Below are 20,733 nucleotides of genomic sequence, written 5' to 3' on the forward strand. Positions count from 1 at the left end.
GCAAACTGGTGGTACCATGCTTTAAACTGTACCACAGAAGGTAGTAACTGTTGCAAGAGTGAACACACATGAGTGTAGGTGATCCCAGGTCAGCCTTAGTAAGATGCAGATACACCTTATAAAACCACACAAAGCTACTGTGAAACTAATCAGCCACATATTATGAGGCCAAGCACAGAGCATTCTATAGCTGTGTCATTAATCGTAATGGCAACGACAAGACCTGCCATGCTGCACAGCACTATGGCATGGGAAGTACTGCACCTACAGAAATAGCACCTCTTCATCCAGATAGGGTCTTGGAGAACCTAAACCCACTCCCACCTCCCCGCCAACAGGTACACTTAGTAATATATCCATGTACACTACAGGGCCCCTGTAATAACAACTATGCAGGTACAAGCTGCACTCTCTAAAGCCATACATACAGCTTTTATGGGACCTGTCAAAATCCCAGGGTGTATCCTACACAAATGTAAGAACAATCAGCTATCCACATACACATCATTTTCAATCATAGCTCCATGTCAGGCTGTGTACACACCGAATGGTGCACAGCAACAGTTATCACACCCCACAAAGGGGGAGACACCATTGATAATGGGAAATAGTGCACAACTACCCTGCTGAGTCTGGTCTGTAAGGCTATGAACCGTGATCAACATATTTGATTTACTCAGTACAGATGTAGATGACACTAGGGTTGATTCACACTGCATATCATGATCTTGCCAGGTCATGGGACTCCATCACCCATACTGTGTTTCAGCTACACTCAGTAAACTAGGAGAATATTCCTATGTCACAGGAGTAGTTGGCAACTGGACTGCTGGCAGAACCAATACATCAGAAAGTGTCTGACTAATACACACACATCAAACCAGTGCCAGCCACAGTTATACAGGGTTCATTCCTGGTACTCCCCCTCTTTGTTATCTATACCACACAGACTAACACAGAAGGCATCAGCCTATTGATGCTTGCAAATGACTATGAACTAGGAGCAATAGTTGACACAATGTGTGCTGTGTTCAACATACAGAAGGGTCTTTGTGTGTCAGATGTGTGGTGTGTGACGTATGGCCACAATCTGACAGCTAAGTATTGCATTGTCATCCCCTATGTTAAAAATTCTGTACCCATGAACTACCACCTAGGCAGCGGTCAACATAATGGCAACTGTGTGTGTATGGGATGCAGCTGGTCAGTAGTCTTTCCTTTGATAGTTACTTCACCACACCAGTCAGGTAGTTGTATGTGGCACCCCTAGTCATGACAGGGTGCCATCCAGGAATATAGAGATAATTGCTCAGCCATACTCATGTGACCCATAATAGATCACATATTTCCTTTAAGGGTTATTGCCCATGTGTAGATGGCCTACACTGCCCTTCCCAATCCCTAGCTGCACTATGTAGCTTGCAGCCTACCCTGAATAAAGCCATGTCCAACACAGAAGTGTTAGACATGCTACACTTAACACATCCTGATCCCAAATAAACACATACGTCATGGACATCCACCCTTCTATTACAAGGATCACAACATGCCTGACAGATCTCTGTCCCATATACTTAACATACTCTTGCCATACTATGCATCCCTGTCCAGCAAAGCTGCACATTGCCCCTCTCTGTGACATGGTGTGATGACTGCATGCCAAATATATCAGTAACCCTGTGGATCAGTTCTGTGGCACTGCTTGAACTGGCCACTGAAACTTACCTGTCTGTTGCCTACAGCTAGGTAACCTGTCTGCCTAGGCTCATAAATGGCCCAGGGCATATAGCCTACTAGATCACTATGACCATACATGCTATAGTTGACATCCAACCCTGCATATACCATCAGGCTAGCTATTGTCCCATGTGTTACACATGTGCAACACAGGCAATACATGGCAGAATGCTACACAGCTGTACAGTGCCATGTAGATGTATATGGCAAAACACATACATGCTTGCAAGTCTGCAGGGTCACAGGTCATGTCCCTAATGGCTATGTATGACTATATATGTGATATATGCACAGCATTAAGGTTGATTGCATTAATGTGAACACATCCAGGCATGTGCTGATAGGTAAAGACACCAGTACAGGCAAACAGACATGCCCACATCAAGACAACATCCACATGGAGTATGAGCAATGTCATCACATGACACACACATATATGGTGATAACATCACATCACCAGTAAGTGTCAAATGTGTGTGAGTTATACATGTCAGTGACTTATTTGTAATCTTAATAAATGTGATACACATGTATGTTCAGCTGTACTTCTGTACTTCTCTGTGAGTTACTGTGACCTGTCTCCATCATTATGTCTTCCAGGTATACCACGTAGCAAGCTTCCAGCATACAGCCGCTTGGAGGAAGAGGTCTTCGTCCCATACCTCCTCGACAACCATACAACACTCTTCAGCCATGTGCCACAGGATGCACAGCAGTGGGATGCCTTGTGGGAGGAACTCCGCAGGAGGGTAAATGATGCTGGCGGTCACAATCGCACCTATCAGCAGGTGCGCCGACACTGCACTGACTTCATAAGATGGGCGAAACAGCATGCTAATGCAATTGCCAGGGAACAAGGTGCAACAGGTGCGGGGCCACTCACCCAGCCCCCACTAACACGTACTAAGGAGCTACTGGCCAACCTGGGGACACCTGCAGACCTCCATCCACAAGCTTTAGCTGGTATTGCGGAGGTGGGTGTCTTTCAATCACCGAGCCTGGAGTTGCCCGGTAAATCAGTACTACACATATAACACAACTATATTTTATATAGTTACATGTGTTACTGTACAATATGTAATGTAACATCATATGCAAGGCATGTATGCACACATGCCACATAATATAGTCTGCTGCTCTATGTATGCACAGATGTGCATACTCCATAGTATAGTGTATTGTACTGGCTTATGTACTAACATGGACATTGCACCTTATAGCTATCACACAGGTGAGCATAATGATCTTACTGCTGTGACACTCCTGTTTAGGTACCTCTGGCATTTTGCAGCAACAGCAGCCTATGTCAGGTGAGATTGTTATTATTTACCAGGCTTGATATTGCACGGATCATATTAATTGCATGCTATCTAACATAATACATGTATACATAATGTATGGTGGTCCTGTTAATAGACACTAGTCAGACCTGCAATGCATCACAATGGTTACCCATGTGAAACAATTGAAGACTATATGAAACACCTACACTAAACCTTCCAAACTGTCATTGCCAGATGTGTAGACAACTGTGAATACAATGGTAGAGGTTTGTTTCACTGTAGGGACAGGTACTACATATCAGCATTACACATGTTGGGAATACAAACAGTACTGTACAGAGAGCATATGTGTGCACACACTCTAAATGTGTTGGAGCTGGAGAATGACTGTCCCACAGGATACACCCTTGTGGATTATACCCTTGCTATGAATATCACACAATGTCATGTGCTATCTGACATGTCCATGACATGTAGTGGGCTGACTGCAACACTGTTCAACTATCCTGCAAAACTTGATGTCTCACATCCCATACATACCACCCTTTGTCTGCATGGAGCATATGACATCTATGGGTGTATGTCATATGGGATAACACTGACATATGAAATAAGATGGCCATCACAACCATTATACAGAACATGTGTACACATGGCCATGGAGGATGGCCAGAGACATGAAGCAACACACACAGTAGAAGTGATGTACATGTGTGTACACCCTGTTGTAAATTGGCACGACACAATACAACTATGGCCTTTAGGTAATGGAGATATTGCAGATGTGAAACACTAAACATCATACAGGCCTGTGAACAGCTTGTGTAGGCATAACATGAAACCACCACATAACATGTCTTGAACATCTTGTGTGGGTCACGACATGAAACCATTCACCTATACAATATCCAAATACATACATGTGTTGCACAACATACACATACAACCACATCAGGCCACAGATACAGTACATTCACCTTGCTGGTGTCAGACATCACTGTCAATCCTGCTCCTCATGTGTGTGAGGTACACAGATGGCATGTGGGACATAGAGTACTGCTAAGTTAGCCATGTGTGGGCATAGTTGCCAGGCGTCAGTAATATGGTTGCAGATGTGCAGGGGTATCATCCGTATACCCTTCTGTGACCTGTGTCACACATTCCACATTAAGGTTTAATGTGTATACACCTCAGTGACGTGGGCCACATTCCACATTAGATATGTATTGTATGTGAACATAGTCATGGCTATGAACTGTGTCAGTAGCTCACACTGTATAGTAATTGTGATGCCACATGATGCCCTGCAATGGCTATGCACATGCTCAATGTGTGTATGTCATTGCATATTTCTAGGGAGGACAGACAACATTGCATCAGCTGAAGGCCCATGTTAGTATAACACGTCCCTGCATTGGAACACCATTACCGTACTGTAGATTGGAAAGGACACCTTACTCGAGTGAAAGCGCTTGGTGGATTTTGTTTCAGTTTTATGTTTTTACAATAAAAAAGTTTCAAAACAATATTGAGTAGCTCTTGCATTTCAAAGAGGCTAACTATCTACTTCCAATTTTGCTTCCGGGTCCTGTTTTCCTGAGCTTGGGTGCTTCGTGGTATTTGTTGCTTCTTTTTTTGGAAGGACACCATTGTGTTACACATGTATGCATGTCATTCAACACATCAGCAGAAGACATGTCATACTATATGTGATTGGCAAGGTCATATGCCACACAGCAGGCTGTAAACCTGTGCTGGTCTGTTGCACCATTTCAAAGTAGGGACAGACATGACAAACATGTGTGTACAGCCACATGCACAATGTCTAGATTCAGCTCAGTGGTAGGCAGAATAATGTTAAACAGACATGCACTGCTTTGGGGGAGATATGCAAGCTAGGGCTGAGGCAAACATAGTATGCAGTTGACATACCCTTCTGCTCATGTCCTCACACATAGGGTCGGTGGCCAACACAAAGCATCAGTGGCAGATGTACAAAGGTCAGCAGTGATCTGTTAACAGGTGGTGTATATTGCACACACCATGGCAGTGCAGTGCAATGGTGCAAAGTGCATGCATTGTGTTGCAGGTATGGGGCATAGGTTACTAACACAAATGATGCAATACAGGTATGTATGCTAACCACCACTATAATTGTGTATAGTGCATGCCGTCTGCTATAACACATGCATGCTGTTGTGTGCAACTCAGTGATGTATGATAACTACCACTATAATTGTCTAAGCTGAATGCCATCTGCCATATCACCTGCATGTAGCGTGTGTATGTCTGTGTGTGTGTGTGTGTGTGTGTGTGTGTGTGTGTGTGTGTGTGTGTGTGTGTGTGTGTCTGTGTCTGGTATAACTTGAAATGTACAGTTCTTGTCTTCCCCTCACAGGTGCTGATGTAGGTGCATTGCCCTCCTGCAGTCCACCTGATGTTAGTGTTCCCACAGACTCTAGCAGTGCTGATGATAGTATGACTGAGGCATAGGCATGGTTGTCAGGGGCTGAATCTGTGCCATTGGTTGCCATTCCACCTGTATTCACCTCATCCTTGCACACAGTTTCCCTACCTACACATACCCCATCACCACTGGCCATAGAAGAAGGACATCTGATAGGTGGTAGCATGGAACAGGGAAGTGTGGAGACTATGGAAGGTGTGCCTGCACACCATGATGCCAGTCAACTGACTGGTGATGTTCCAACTAGGCATGTGCCCAGCGCTGCTCGTAGGAGGACCACTGGCCAACATGTCCCTGCGAGACAAAGCACATCAGCTGGAGTCACCAGACACATGTTTCGGGCTGCAATGGAGATACAGGCTTGTGCTGAATGGCACAACAGAGAAGGTCTGAAGCTTCAGAGGGCTGCTGTGCATTCATTAACTGACAACATCCAGGCACTTGCAAATGCTCACCATCATCTTGCAGATGTTTTGGATAGACGATTAGGTAAAATGGTGGAAGTCCTTGACTTTGACATGTCACTCCTCGAGTGTGGAATGTTTGTGCTGGAACATCATGGTGAGAGTGAGGCGTTGGGCACATGGATGTAGGTCAGCTACATCACCTGTTGAAGGTCTACGTGAACATGGTATTGCACATGCCCGCTCCCATAGTGGCGGTAGCAGCAGCAGTGCAGCTGGTGCTGTGCAGTCCACACCAGGACACAACAGGCCACGTGCACATTGACCTGGATGGTCCCTACAGGGACACGATTCCAGTGGACATGTGTCATCAGACAGTACCCAATCTGGACCTCTGCCTGGTAGTGCCCGTGCAACCCCTGGTAGGCACAGGTCATGTGGCCATGGCTGGACACTGTGAACTGTAAAACCAGCCTTGTACAGTCTGCAGCTGTCAATACTTCCCCTGTGTAGGCCAGCCATATACCAGATGCACAGGTATAGTTACCTGGGGCGGGGAGGAGATAAAAGAGTGGTATGGCAGATGACAAGGGTAAAGGTCAGTGGAAATAGTGGCTTCTCATTGGGAAGCAGTAATACCCACTGCCATGACAGCATGCAAACACAGACACACCCACACACTCAGGGATTCACAGACACAGTAACACACACTCTGACACACATACACACACACACACACACACACACACACACACACACACACACACACACACACACACACACAGTTGCCAGTGTTTGGATGAGAACTCCTGCCTATCTGCATATCATCATTATAGCACTACGTAATTACAAGACACACCACTGAGATTACACGTGTACAGGTAGTCGGAATTGCCTAAGATCGAGGACATCGACAGGGATACTACAGTGCAGTGAGTGTATGTGGGGAGGGGGGTCCATCAGTAGGCTATGTAACAACAGGTCACACCCCAGGGTGTACATGTTAACAGGCGGTTAGAATGCCCATCTAAGATTGATGATATCAACAGGGATACTAGATTGCATTGAGTGGATGGGGGAGGGGCATTAACATTTCACTATGGTAAAATACAGCCTCACTCCAGGGACCGAACAGCCATATACACACACACACACACACACACACACACACACACACACACACACACACACACACACACACACACACACACACACTGTGTCATTCACAAAGATATACACCTATGTCACACACATACAGACACTTTACATGTGTGAGGTTCAACCACCTGCCTATGCCTTTCTTTCTACACTTCACTCTGTACTGGTGTCAACAACAGTGTTCTGGTGAGTGAAAACATGTGGGATGTATTCCCAACCATACATGACATATATGGACACACCCACACCCACACATGCCAGTACTGTGAATCACACACCTGCCTATCTCATGATAGGTATTACAGAAGTACAGCACTATCACATTTGCTACAAAGCTTACTGACTCTTTCCTTTGCCAGCTGTGCTGATATATGCACAATATATGCAGAGGGGAAGTATTACTGTTACAGGTGTCATGAGGTTTGCCATCAGTGTCACCCTTACTGCATTCTACATTGTCTGTCTTCCACTTCAGTTAACAAAACCTGACCTTAGCAGTTACACAGGTTATTGTAGGAATGGTTGTAACACACCAGTGAGCTGTCCTCAGTAATCATTCATCTGCAAAGAAGCCTCACCACTTAGTAGTCAATTCCAAACATCTGTCCATACCTCATGTGCAGCTTGCTATACTTAGAGCATATCACCATATACAGTTGGCAATGTTGAGGCTGTATTGCAACAACATGGGATGACATGCTTGACAAGCCACGTTGCTTTGCTAGGGATGGCTTGCACCTGTCACCCCTGGGTTTTTGAATACTGGCCAAGGCTCTTGCCACCCCCATAGTGCCTTTTTTAGGCAAGGCTCAAAAGACAAACCCACCTCCTTAGACAGCACAAGGAAAAAGAAACTAAGGGTAATGCTGCTCAATGCCAGAAGTCTAAACCTCAAGATGCACGCACTCGAGGCTCTCCTCAGTATGGAGAATATCGATATCTGTGCAGTAATAGAAACCTGGTTCAAGGCTCCCGGGAGCACCCCAGCACTACCAGGCTATACCTCATACCATGCTTTTTGGCTGCAAAACTCGGACCGAACCACAAGAGGAGGGGGAGTATCCATATTCATCAAAGATACCTATACCTCCAGGCTAGTGGCACTGCACGAAGCATCTGAGACCATCCATGTGCAACTAACAGTGGGCAAAACTGCCTTCCAGTTTGTAGCCTGCTACAGACCACCCTCCCAAACTCAGGAACTCCACTCAGCTTTCCTGAAGACACTGGAGAATATGAAGGTCTCTCCAAACACCATTATATTGGGTGACTTTAACTATCCAAACATAGACTGGGAGCACTACTCAAGCCCCAATACCCTAGCCCAACGGTTCCTAGAATTTATAAACTCAAATGCTATGGAACAACTGGTCACCACTCCCACAAGAGGGGAAAACATAGTGGACCTGATCATCACCAACATGGGGACTCTATGTTCCATACCAGAGGTAAGATCTGACCATAAATTAATCACTATGGACATCCATATCCTGTCCCCACCCCCAGCAAAGGAAACCACAGTCAAAAACTTCTCAAAAGCAAACTTCCCATTTCTCAAAACCGAGATGGAATCCTTCAAAGCCCAAGGGCCAGTGGAAAATACGGCCCAAACCACAGAATCCTTTACAAACGCATTCTATGGATACCTACAGGAATGCATGGATCATGCTATCCCAAATAAAACCAAGACACACTCCTCCAAAGGCAGGAGACCTGTCTGGTGGACCCAGCCATAAATAAGCTGTACAACAGAAGGAGGAAGCTATTACATGATAGATAGAGCAAAATCTCTGAAAGGGAAGGCAACTCTGATCAGTACTAGCAAGAAACTATGATCCCTCATAAAATCATCTAAGGCTAGCTTCGAAAGAAAGATTGCACAAGACGCTAAAGATAATCACAAGGCTTTCTTTAGTTATGTCAGAAACCTGGGTGGAAACTCCCAGATATGCTCTGAGTTAGTGCAAAGTGACAAAAAAATACACTGAACCCACAGACATTGCCAACATCCTGGCAAACAGGTTCAGTGCAAACTTCTCCCCCCTCCACAAATGAGCAAATGACTATCCCAACAGAGTGTAGCCTCCCTGATATCACAGATGCACAGGTGAGAGCTGCCCTCTCCAAAGCAAAAAACACAGCATCAGTGGGACCGGACGGTGTCCCGGGCTGCGTTTTACATGAGCTCCAAGAAGAACTGAACCCTCACTTAAAATCACTGTTCAGTCTCAGCCTTACAACAGGATATGTACCCGAAGAATGGCATACAGCAACAGTGGTACCACTCCATAAAGGTGGTGCCACAACGGACCCTGGAAACTATTGCCCCATAAGCCTAACTAGCCTGGTCTGCAAAGCTATGGAGCGTATCATCATGGAACTCATAAACAAAGACATTGGGAACCTCCAAACACTGGATCCTACCCAATTCGGCTTTGTTAAGGGCAGATATTGCCTCTTGAACCTGGTCAATTTCTTTGAAACAGTCACCAAGGCCATAGGCGAAGGGAAGGTAGTCCACACAGCCTACCTTGACCTTGCAAAAGCCTTCGACACAATACCCCACTCAGGCATCATAAATAAGCTCACCAGCTTAAATATCAACCCCTATGTCACAACACGGGTTGCAAACTGGCTTAGGGATAGAACCCACATGGTCAGAATTGCAGGTGCCATGTCAGACTCTAAACCAGTTACAAGTGGCGTCCCACAAGGCTCAGTCCTGGGACCTCTCTTGTTCGGTATATATTTCTCTGAGGTACAGGCTAACACAGGAGGACTATGGCTGACAAAGTTTGCAGATGACTGCAAACTGGGGGCCATAATCGACTCGCCGGCTGACACAAGCATCCTCCAAAAAGGTCTCACAGAGACGGATAACTGGTGCCAGAGCCATGGCCTAAAGCTAAATGCCAAAAAGTGCATAGTCATCCCCTTTGGGAAAAACAAAGTGCCCACAAATTACCACATAGGTGGTAATCCATTAAGTACGGAAGAAGAAATTAGGGATTTGGGGACCCAGGTAGATTGCAATCTGTCCTTTGACAATCACATTGCCAAAGTGGTTAGAAAGACATTCTATATAGCCCATCTTATCATGAAGGAGTTCAAATCTAGATCAAGAGAGGTCATTGTGCCCCTCTACTCATCACTCATCAGGCCCATAATTGAATACAATGCCCCATTTGGGATGTACCTTACCCGACACCTGCTACAACTAGAAAGACCCCAAATGTACCTCACCAAGAGGATCAAGGGACTCAAACAGATGCCCTACGCAGTTAGGCTAAAGAAACTCCAGCTCTACTCAGTTGCTTACCACCTACTCAGAGGTGATCTGTGCCTGACGTATAAAGCCATGTCCAACCCAGAATTAATGGACATGCTCCACCTAAAGAAATCCAAATCCATCAGAACTACATGCTCCAGTGACTTAAACCTCAGCATAGAAATAAATAGAACATGCTGGTGGGACAGATTCATATCCCAGAGGCTCCCCTCACTCTGGAACAAAATCCCAATCCATGTCAGACAGAGCCCCTCAATGACCCTCTTCAAGAATAACCTTGACGTTTGGATGGGAGATCATAAATTTACCCCTGGGATCTCTTCTGTGTCACTGCTAGACAGAGGCATGGTAAACTAACCTTAAATGGGCTATCTTCTGTGACCTACTATACAGAGGCACAGTCAACTAATCTAAGAAGGGTGGTGAAAGCTAAACACACTCTGGCTAGGCTTGTAAATGCCCTAGGGCAGATAGCCTAGTATCAACCTATGAACCTATGAACCTATGAACATGATGTACTAAGACAACAGTCATCTTCAGACATCAGACACTCCATACACATGGAATCTACACAAACATCAATACATGTACACATATGCGGTCTACATCAGTAAGTGCATGAGCAGGTCAAGAGGATACATTCCACACCTTCCCCACGCCATGTGTGAAACATAGCCGAGCATTACACCATAATAGATGTTGTATTCATGTACTGGTAGGACACCACCACCTCCACTGAGTAGCCAAGTGTACATATATGACAATAGCACATATAAACAAGACACACACAGCATTTTTCCATGTCATGCTCCTACAAACTGTTACTTGACAGTGCCATGGTGAAGCCAGGGCACTGTAATGGTCAACAGTGAGTACATCATATTTGCCACACATACCTCATGTTTACTGGATGAGTGCCAGCAATGTGCTCTGTTAGAGCTAGGCAGCATACTCATTCAAGCATGTGTGAGGTCTGTGGCTTGTAAACATCTCACCTCAGCACGTACTAGCTATTGTGGTACTAAGGCTAATGTCCAGACAGCACACAGCATGCATTGCTTGCAATTGTTGACATGGGGTATATGTAGGAGCTGTGGCCACTCATGGCTGTACATGTCATGAGCATATCACCTGTGACTACTCAGGAACATACAGAGCAGAGCTGGATTTCCCTGAGTCTGTCAATACAGGCCTTGTGTAGGTCCTATGATCCTGTTATTTGGGTATGTTTGTAGGCATTGCATTAGGTGGACATGTCTAATGACATACATGCCACATGGTGTGTTGTATGATATGATAGGTGTCATGGGTGACCAGTAGAGAGGGAATATTACCTCTGTTAACATAGATATCAAATCGTATGTACTGTTAGAATGCTATCTGCCATGTGCATGTGTGTAATGACTGTAGCCACCTGTATGTAGAAAGGATAATGAAAGCTATGGTGATGTCATTTATGTTGTATGAGTGTGGGATGTACATATCCAGGGCAGGTACAGTTAGGTCATATCCAACCATGAGAGTGTTGTTTACTGATGTGCAGCAACAGTCGACCGTGTTAATGCTGACAACATCTGAGGGACCTTGGTATGTGTACAACTGAGCTGGTTACAAACAGTGGTATTATTGCATTGCATAACACATTATGCAGTTGTGTCTGTACGTGGGTACTTTGCACAGTTGATGTAGGCCTAGGTACAGTCCACCAATTGAAGGTTATCTGGTGGTCTACCATACTATGTCATACCACATATGGATGTGTGTTGGTAGTCTGGGGACAAGGTGGTGGATGTATATGAGGATACAACCTAGAATGCAGGATTTGCCACTGTCACCTGTACCTGATTCATCTGTGATGAGTTATGTTGGAGAAGTGGTCTTTACATGTGAGTAACCTTTATGAATATGTGGACACCACCACCTGGAATGGTTCATACCACTGTTATGGCCCACATGTCTGGATCTGAGTTATATGGTGGTAGTGCAGTTGTGTACTACAGAGCCTTCAGCCAGGTGTTCCTCACTGCACAGATGTCAGTATTCCCCACTGTAGGTGCTGCATTGAGCAAATGGATTACTAAAGCCACACATCTAGCACTGGTTAGCATAAGCATCCAATGCAATTGTTTTGTAGGTGTCAGGGTGTTACTTCTGTGTGTAGGACATTTGCCTTGAAATGCGGCTATATGGGTAAATGTGACCTAGGTATTATCCAAACACACGTGAAACATGGATGCATGTGCTCTGTGTTGAAGGCTTATCATTGAGCCATGACAGCCCGGAATGAGAGACACTGGACATCCTCATAATAACAGCAGGACATTGGCTCATTGTTTTGGTCTAGCAGTTGCCACTTGTACCATGACATCACTGTGAGTGGCAGTAATGTGCTTGGTAGCAAATGCCTCATGTAAGATGATGGACAGCAGCAGAAATTGTGTATATGACCAATGTGAGATATACTTACTGTAGCAGTCCTGCTAATAATGACAACTACTAACACAGCAGGGAGATGTCATCTTGACATCTGCACCTCAGTACCATTACACAATGTGGCTCACACATTATGCTTGCACATGCCACTGTTCCACGTATAATGTGACTGTCCACAACCTGCTATCAATGTATGCCTTTCACGGCAGCAAGGTGTGTGACACATGCTGTAGGTAGCATCCTCCTGTGTTCCAGGTAACCTATTGTCTGTCATGTCCATACATGCATGAATGTGTATACTTAACATATATATGTCAGTACTTGTACATGTATGCATGTGTATAACACAACACAGACACAGATATATAATTTACGGGCCACATACAGGTATCAGGTAGCAAACCAGTATGATGTGCATATATACTGACAGGTAAGATGTACATAGCTGTAAACCTGTGTGTTTACAATAGGAGTCCATTACAACATGTTCTGTAAATGTAAGTGTATGAGCATGCACACTGTGGCCTTCTGTGATTAGAATCGGAGTGCATCCCAAACAGCTCTGTGCTATTAAGTGTATGAGCATACCCACTGCCACTTTGTGTAATTTAAGTCAGTGCATCCAACAAGCCCTTTGTTACCAAGTGTATGAGCATGCTCAGTATAACCTTGTGTAGATGTAGTCATAGTGCATCCCAAATGGCCCTGTGCTACTAAGGGTATGAGCATGGTCACTGTAACCCTGTATAGTGATAGTAGTTCTCCATTCCACAGATGGGCATAGTCCAGTTCAGGTTCCTGTTGTGCTACAACTATACCTCTCAGGCCTACCTATGTACTACCTGCAGATGATGTGTATTGTTTGTGCATACAGGTTGTAATGGACACCTACTTTAAACACACAGGTTTACAGTTATGTACTTCATGACTGTCAGTCTTCCTGTTGTTGTCCTCAATCTTAAAAGGGCAGTGTGACTGCCTTGGAATGCATAATCTCTGTGGCGCATCTCGTAACTGCGTAGTACTGTAATAATCATCTGTAGATAGGCAGGAGTTGTGATCCCACCACTGGCAACTGTGTGCATGTGTTTGTGTGTGTGACATCAAATGCCTGAGTGTGTGTGTCAGCAAATGGCTGAGTGTGTTTGTGTGTGTATATTTGTGTCTGCATCCTGTCATGACAGCGGGTTTTGCTGCATTCCAAAGAGATACCACCTTTTGCACTGGCCTTTATCCTTGTTATCTGCTAAACCTCTCTCTTCACCCCTCCCTACTGCAAGTAATCAGTCATGTGATGTCACCCAGCTCAGAAGTAGAATCAGAGTAAGTGTAATTGTATGTGTTCTGTGGCACATACCCTAACTGCATACCACTGTACTAGTTACCTTTACATAGGCAAGACTTGTATGCACAATACTGGCAAGTGTGTGCGTGTTTGTGTGTGTGACTACTCTGTAGCCAGGCATACACATGTGTAATATCTTTTAGCACACCATGGTACCCATCTGTGGTGACCAGTGTCTACAAAGTATTACATAGTTAGGAATGGTAAAGAATACACAATCAAGTCAAGTATTTTCCTGTGCCACTGTCGAGCAGTGACACAGAAGTGGTCACCGGTGTGTAAGTCCATACCCATCATTTTCCCACCCTAACTCCACAATCCCCGGGGTAGATTACATTAGCCATCATTCCCCACCCCAAACTCCATATACACAACAGCCATCCCTTCTCTGGTGAACTGCTTAAGACTTAAATGTTATAACACAAGAGATGCCTCTGTTTTGTGTACACATCAGTTCCTTTTGTACCCTTCTGTGTCACAAAGAGTGCTCAGACATGTGTGTATATATATCTATATATATATATCTATATATATATATGGCTATAGCTGTGTCTGTGTATATGCATATTATATATATATATATATATATATATATATATATATATATATATATATATATATATATATGTGTGTGTGTGTGTGTGTGTGTGTGTGTGTGTGTACACATCCCGTAGGTGCATATATATATAGTTAGTTATGACAGTTGTACAGATGTAGACTTGTCTTTGTTGTTTCACAGAGTACAGTACATTCAAGAGTATTGTGCATATGTACACAAAGTGACTGTCCCATTTGTTTTCAGTACTGTGGAATACCTGTAGTCAGATGTGCATTATAAACTCCATGCAACATGTATACAACCCAGATGGTTTAGTGGTACGTCCAGTGACCTCAGTGTGCATGGTCCAGGGTTCCTGCAAGCCTTGTTGATACTGTCAATTAGGACTACATAAGACACTTTTAAGCAGTTGTAAGCAGGTTTAAATGTGTTTTTGTGACAGTAAGCAGCGGGTACATGCAGGTAACAGACATGTACAATTCACAGTACACTTGAAATGCCCTTCTATGGCAATCCTGCTGATGTCCACCACCTATGAATACACCTCTGGGACTTCTGTAACCCAGTAATCTCCATTGCGTGTGCTGTAACTGTGTAATGTTGTAGTGTGTTAAACTAGTTTGGTAGGTATTCTAATCCCAGACAGGCCAACTATGTGTGTGTGTCTGCCTGAGAAAGAATCAATGCTTTTTAGAGTATGCACACTCTTTACAATTCACATACTCACCTTTGGCAATCCTGCTGATATCACCCACCTAGAAATACACCTCTGGGACTGCTGTAACTCAGTATTCTCCATAGTGTGTGCTGTAACTGCATATTGCTGTAGTGTGATAAACTAGTTGGGTAGTGGTTCTATTCCAAGACAGGCCAACTGTGTGTGTGTGTGTCTGTCTGTCTGTCTGAGAAAGGAGTAATGCTTTTTAGAGTTTGCACAATTTTTACAATTCACATGACCACCTTTGGCAATCCTGCAGTTTTCACCCACCTAGTAATACACCTCTGGGACTACTGTAACCCAGTAATCTCGGTAGTGCATGCTGTAACTGTGTAATGCTGTAGTGTGATAAACTAGTTAGGTAGGGGTTCTATTCCATGACATGGCAGGTGTGTGTGTGTGTGTGTGTGTGTGTGTGTGTGTGTGTGTTTGACAGTCAGAGCTTGAGTGGAGGTGGCTGTGAGTGTCTAACCCCGGACATGTTGGGGAGCAGATTTTGTAGTTTTCCTATATGGTGTCTGTATTATATGTTACAATGTCCTCCTCACGTGGAGTACAGATGTCAGTCAGCCAAGGGACTGTGTTGGCAAGCCATACCCCTACATCTGGCAAAAGGCCTGGTGAAGAAAGTATGCAACTCTACTATTACCTAGAATATGTTCTGAACCCATGTGTCATACACAAACACACATGCCTAGAATATCCCACTATGTTGCTAGTACCCTGCACATTGATGACAGATAGTAGGGATGGTGTGATTGCAGTGGGCTGCAGAGAGCATGGCACCCTGTACAGCAGTACAATAGGCACATAATTGCAGACAATGTGCCTTCATTATGTTCCCCGCTGGATGCCTGCAACATATGTGGTGCCATCAAATGTGATCCACAGAGGCCATACAATGCCTTACACATGTGCCCTGTATGGACTGATGCCACTGACACCAGGGAATACCTGTATCATGCTATCAATGCAGGTGCAGGGTCAACCTGCTGTCTATAAGTAGGTCCTGCCACACCAGGCCAGTATTGGCATATCTGAGGATAACAGTCTGTGTACACACATGTGCCAGCCAAACCAGGTACACTTGTACATGTCACTGTATATTACTGTGGGACGTGCACATCCCAGGCAATGTCCATGTCAAGGACTATCAAAACAGACATGGCATGCATTGCAAAGCAATGGCCATACACAATAGTAACTAGGATGCCAGGACAGTTTATACAATACCCATCTGTGTGGAACATTGCAGACACTACAACCCTGTACCACACTGCACACCATTGTCAGGTGCCGTGATGCCAAGGATTACCCCTCACCCAGCCTTGTACAGCCATATTGCACAGCCAGCCACTACACACCCATGAACACGCATGTCAGTATTGGCACCTTGTGTCTGCGTGTGGGGTATGATGCTCCCAACCACAGTTACACCCAGTATAACTCCCATTGGCATACCGACTGATGTCAGACACATTCACATGTCCTAGCCTATAGAAACTCTGGATATCCCCTGTGGTGCATGTTGTACCTGTGCATTACTGCAGTGTGGCAAACTAAGTAGTTAGGAAGTGTATTTGTGGGCCTGGCAAAGTGTGGCAATGTGTCTGAGTCCATTAGAGAATGTGGTTGTGTTGACAATGACATCTGTTCATGTGGACAGCCATGTGTGCTACACCTAATGTATGTCTACTATATCTCTGTTGCAGATGTCACTCACCAGCACACATATATGTTCTTACAGCACACCAACATGTCAGTTTTGTGGCACATGGAGTAACTGCATGCACTTGTGATAGTAATGACTAGTCAGTCAGGGGTTTGAGCCCCTGTACTGATAGGTGTGTGACAGATGATGCTTAGGTTTTAGTCTCCAAGCCCTTCTCTGATGTACTTTGCCTTTGTCTGTCCCTCCCACACACTCTCTGGTGGATATGGGGTTGTACACCTGCTCAGCAGCAGCTTGTGTTTTGTAAGTGATGGTCATGATCAGGTGATGGCCTCTGCACATATTGCAGTCCTCCTCTAGCTGATTACATGTGGAACAGCTGTGGTGATGTTCCCATAGCCAATCGCATGGAAACACAGTACAATATCTAGGAACATCATATTGGTGTTTTCCCATGACAGTCGCTGTGAGTGGAACCTGGATCTGGTGTTTGGTAAACAGCATCACAGATGATATCTGGATGTTCCTCAAACAACATACACAGTGGAAAATAGCCTAAAGACAGGAGGGTGATGTGCCAGACATGACTACAGCATGTAAGTGTAGCTATGCTTCATTGAGACTACTGCCAGTATAACAAATTGTGTGTGGTAATGGATATTCTGCATGTTTTAAAACTGACAAGACAGTGCTCTGTTTGTGAGGGAACCCCCATCTGTAGGACCATCTTTGGAATGGTCAGTGTGTGGAACCATTTGTTTCCTGTGTTACTCACTGAACACACATCTGTGAACTGCAGAAGCATAGTGTGAGGATTGCAGTCAGTACATGGTGATAGTGATGAGAGTTACTGCCATCACATCCCTGATTGGACATATGTCACATGAAACAGTGGTATGACAGTCACTGTCTGGGGTTCTCAGTGACATGCCAATAATGGGCCACTGTTCATAGCTGCAGTCACAAGTCTTCTACACTTTGTACAGATGTCATGCAGTATATATGCATGTGTTGTGCTCCCTCTGCAAATGTATACCATCTGTTGTGTTGGGGTTTGGAGGTCCCGGCAGAACCTCCTGTCCCACTTCAGCTGGCCATGGCACTGGGCACTAGCACATCTGGGGCCCACCTCTGTTGGCTCTGTACCACCTTCTGGTGGAACCACCACTGAGGATGGGGCTTGTCCCCCCTGGGATCAGGTCCTGACAGGGACATGTCCGCTGCCATACAGTCCCAGATGTGGTGCGTAGGGGCTCAATATGGGGTTTCAAGGCCAGATACGCCAGCTTGAGGGAAGAGTGTCACATTTACAGGGTTGCCTGCCCCTCCTAGACAGCCCCCAGCACAGCCACATTTGCAGCTGTTTTGGTGCAGTGGTGGCTGCCCATGGCTGGGGACCTCTGTCCCACTGTTTCCATCTGGGGGCTCATGGGCTTGTGACTGCTGAACACCCCTCCCCGTCCAAAGTGTATCCCCCCACATGTGTCATATACTGAGCCTGTATGCTGTCTTGTCTCTCATCCTACCCAACATATCCTCCACGGGCATACCTACTCTCCTTCCCCTACATCCCACTCTCACCCTACAGAAACAAGAAGCCAGTCAGGTCCTAGAACAACATTTGCCCCATACATAGCTGTTCATTTCACACATGTGTCCACTGGACACATGTACCCTTTTAATATGCAACACAACATATTCCAGTTGTCCTCACCCCTGTCTCTCAGGCACACGATCCTGGTATGCACATGACTCCCAAAGGTTCCAGGTACACATGATGCAGATGACCCCATTATACACACAACACTACTGGGCCCTCTGTGGTTACCCCATTTACCTTTTTCATGATGATGATGTCATACACAGCACCTTGCAAAAGTACTGTTCTCAAATAGTGATTGGACAGGAACTGTTGTGTTATTGTCAATAAAATGCACAGTGATGTATCTGGCTAATGTACAAATGTTTGCATGTATTAATGACACATGTCTGTCTGAGGGAGTCTTGATATTACATAGGACAACACCACTACATAATACAGGTGTTACTGGTGTTTCCCTTTTCATTCCTTTGTAATGCTTTGTTGTCACATGGGATGTTCTTGATATATCTATAGATATGTATGTATGTATGTATGTATCTATATCTGGACATAAACACACACACATACATCTACATGATGGAATACATTTCCTATACTGTTGAATGACTGCGCTGGATGATATGTTTGTGATAACATCCAATATCTGTATATCTGCAATGGCTTAGTGGTAAATCACATTAGCTGTGTGTGTGTAGGGTCTTGGTTTCGAGCCTTGCAGAGGCCATTTATTTTGTTGCTGGGCAGAACAAGGCCGTTGGATACGGCGTGATTAAGGCACATTAAAGCAGATGTGAGCGGGTGTGTGTGTGGGTTTGTGCAGAGCTAAGCAATGCTAACCTCCGGTTACAGTTTCTTACACTCAGTTAGCCTCTACATTGCTTCACCAGTGTAATACTCGCATACTGGCAGCCAAACAGGCTTACACCAGCTTGCTCCTACACCCGCAAATGCACTGCATTTGGGTGTTTGCATCTGACACTCACACCCCTGGGTGGGAGTGAGGACTACGATATTACCTTGTGATGCCTATTACATTGGATTACATGCCTACAGTATTAGGAATGGCTGCCCATTAGGCGAAAGCATGCTGTTCGACTGTACGAAATTCGCGGTCTGTCCAGAGTTTGATTCATATCATTGGTGTGTTCCTCTTACAATCTGCACCTGTCTGGCTAATACATGGGAACTGACACTCATCAATACAAACAAGTAATTGGGTTTTGGAACCCACATCCTTCAGCTGAGTCATACTACTGCATACCTAATATTCTATCATCTTTCTAAGGTTGTAAGTAGAATATGTGCTTTCAGTCCCTATCAGACCTCTCAAATGATTGGGCACAAGTATCAACTGAATCAGGGACACGTCATAACAACATTAGGGACACAATTAAATTATTAGTGCTATTAACCTGACACATTGACAGACTCAGAGCATATGAATTCATACACATTTTCTGAGGTAAAGGATGTTTATAACTCTTAATTGTTTTCATTATTCATTACGTGTAATTCACCACCTTTCCTCCAAAAGTCACTAGTTTTAGGAGGGATTAAGTGGGACAGAGTTAGAATTTAAGTTAAAATCAGAGACATCCGTGGAAATTGGGGACAATCCAGAGTTATGGTCCCTATTTGTTCCCCCAATGGTTTAAGTCCTGTCCAGTGGATTTGCTCTTAGGGGTTGAGAGGTATGGGCATCAGCTATGCCCATTTTGGAATATTATTTACATCCCCGGGGCAGTCCTAATACAACTGTACCAACCATCACCTGCACGCCTAAACCAATAATTGCATACCCATAGTTCCCCCACCTGCCCCTCCTCTACAGCACTCATCCTTACTGTGGGTGCAAGTGGGGTATAAACACACCACTACACACTGTCCACTCTCTGCGTGTCGGGACACATGTCTATGTTGTGTGAACCCATGGGTTATCAGGCTTGCACAACCTACTGGTCCGTGTATGTCTACAGCCTGGTTTGATGAATCATTACTGGGACTGACTCTGATGATCATTAATTTTTGGGTGTCCCACAAGGGACATCAATGTTTTTGTTTCAAG

This window comes from Protopterus annectens, chromosome 5.part0 (genome assembly GCF_019279795.1).
Source record: "Protopterus annectens isolate FY-2018-M chromosome 5.part0, PAN1.0, whole genome shotgun sequence".
Taxonomy (NCBI): domain Eukaryota; kingdom Metazoa; phylum Chordata; order Ceratodontiformes; family Protopteridae; genus Protopterus; species Protopterus annectens.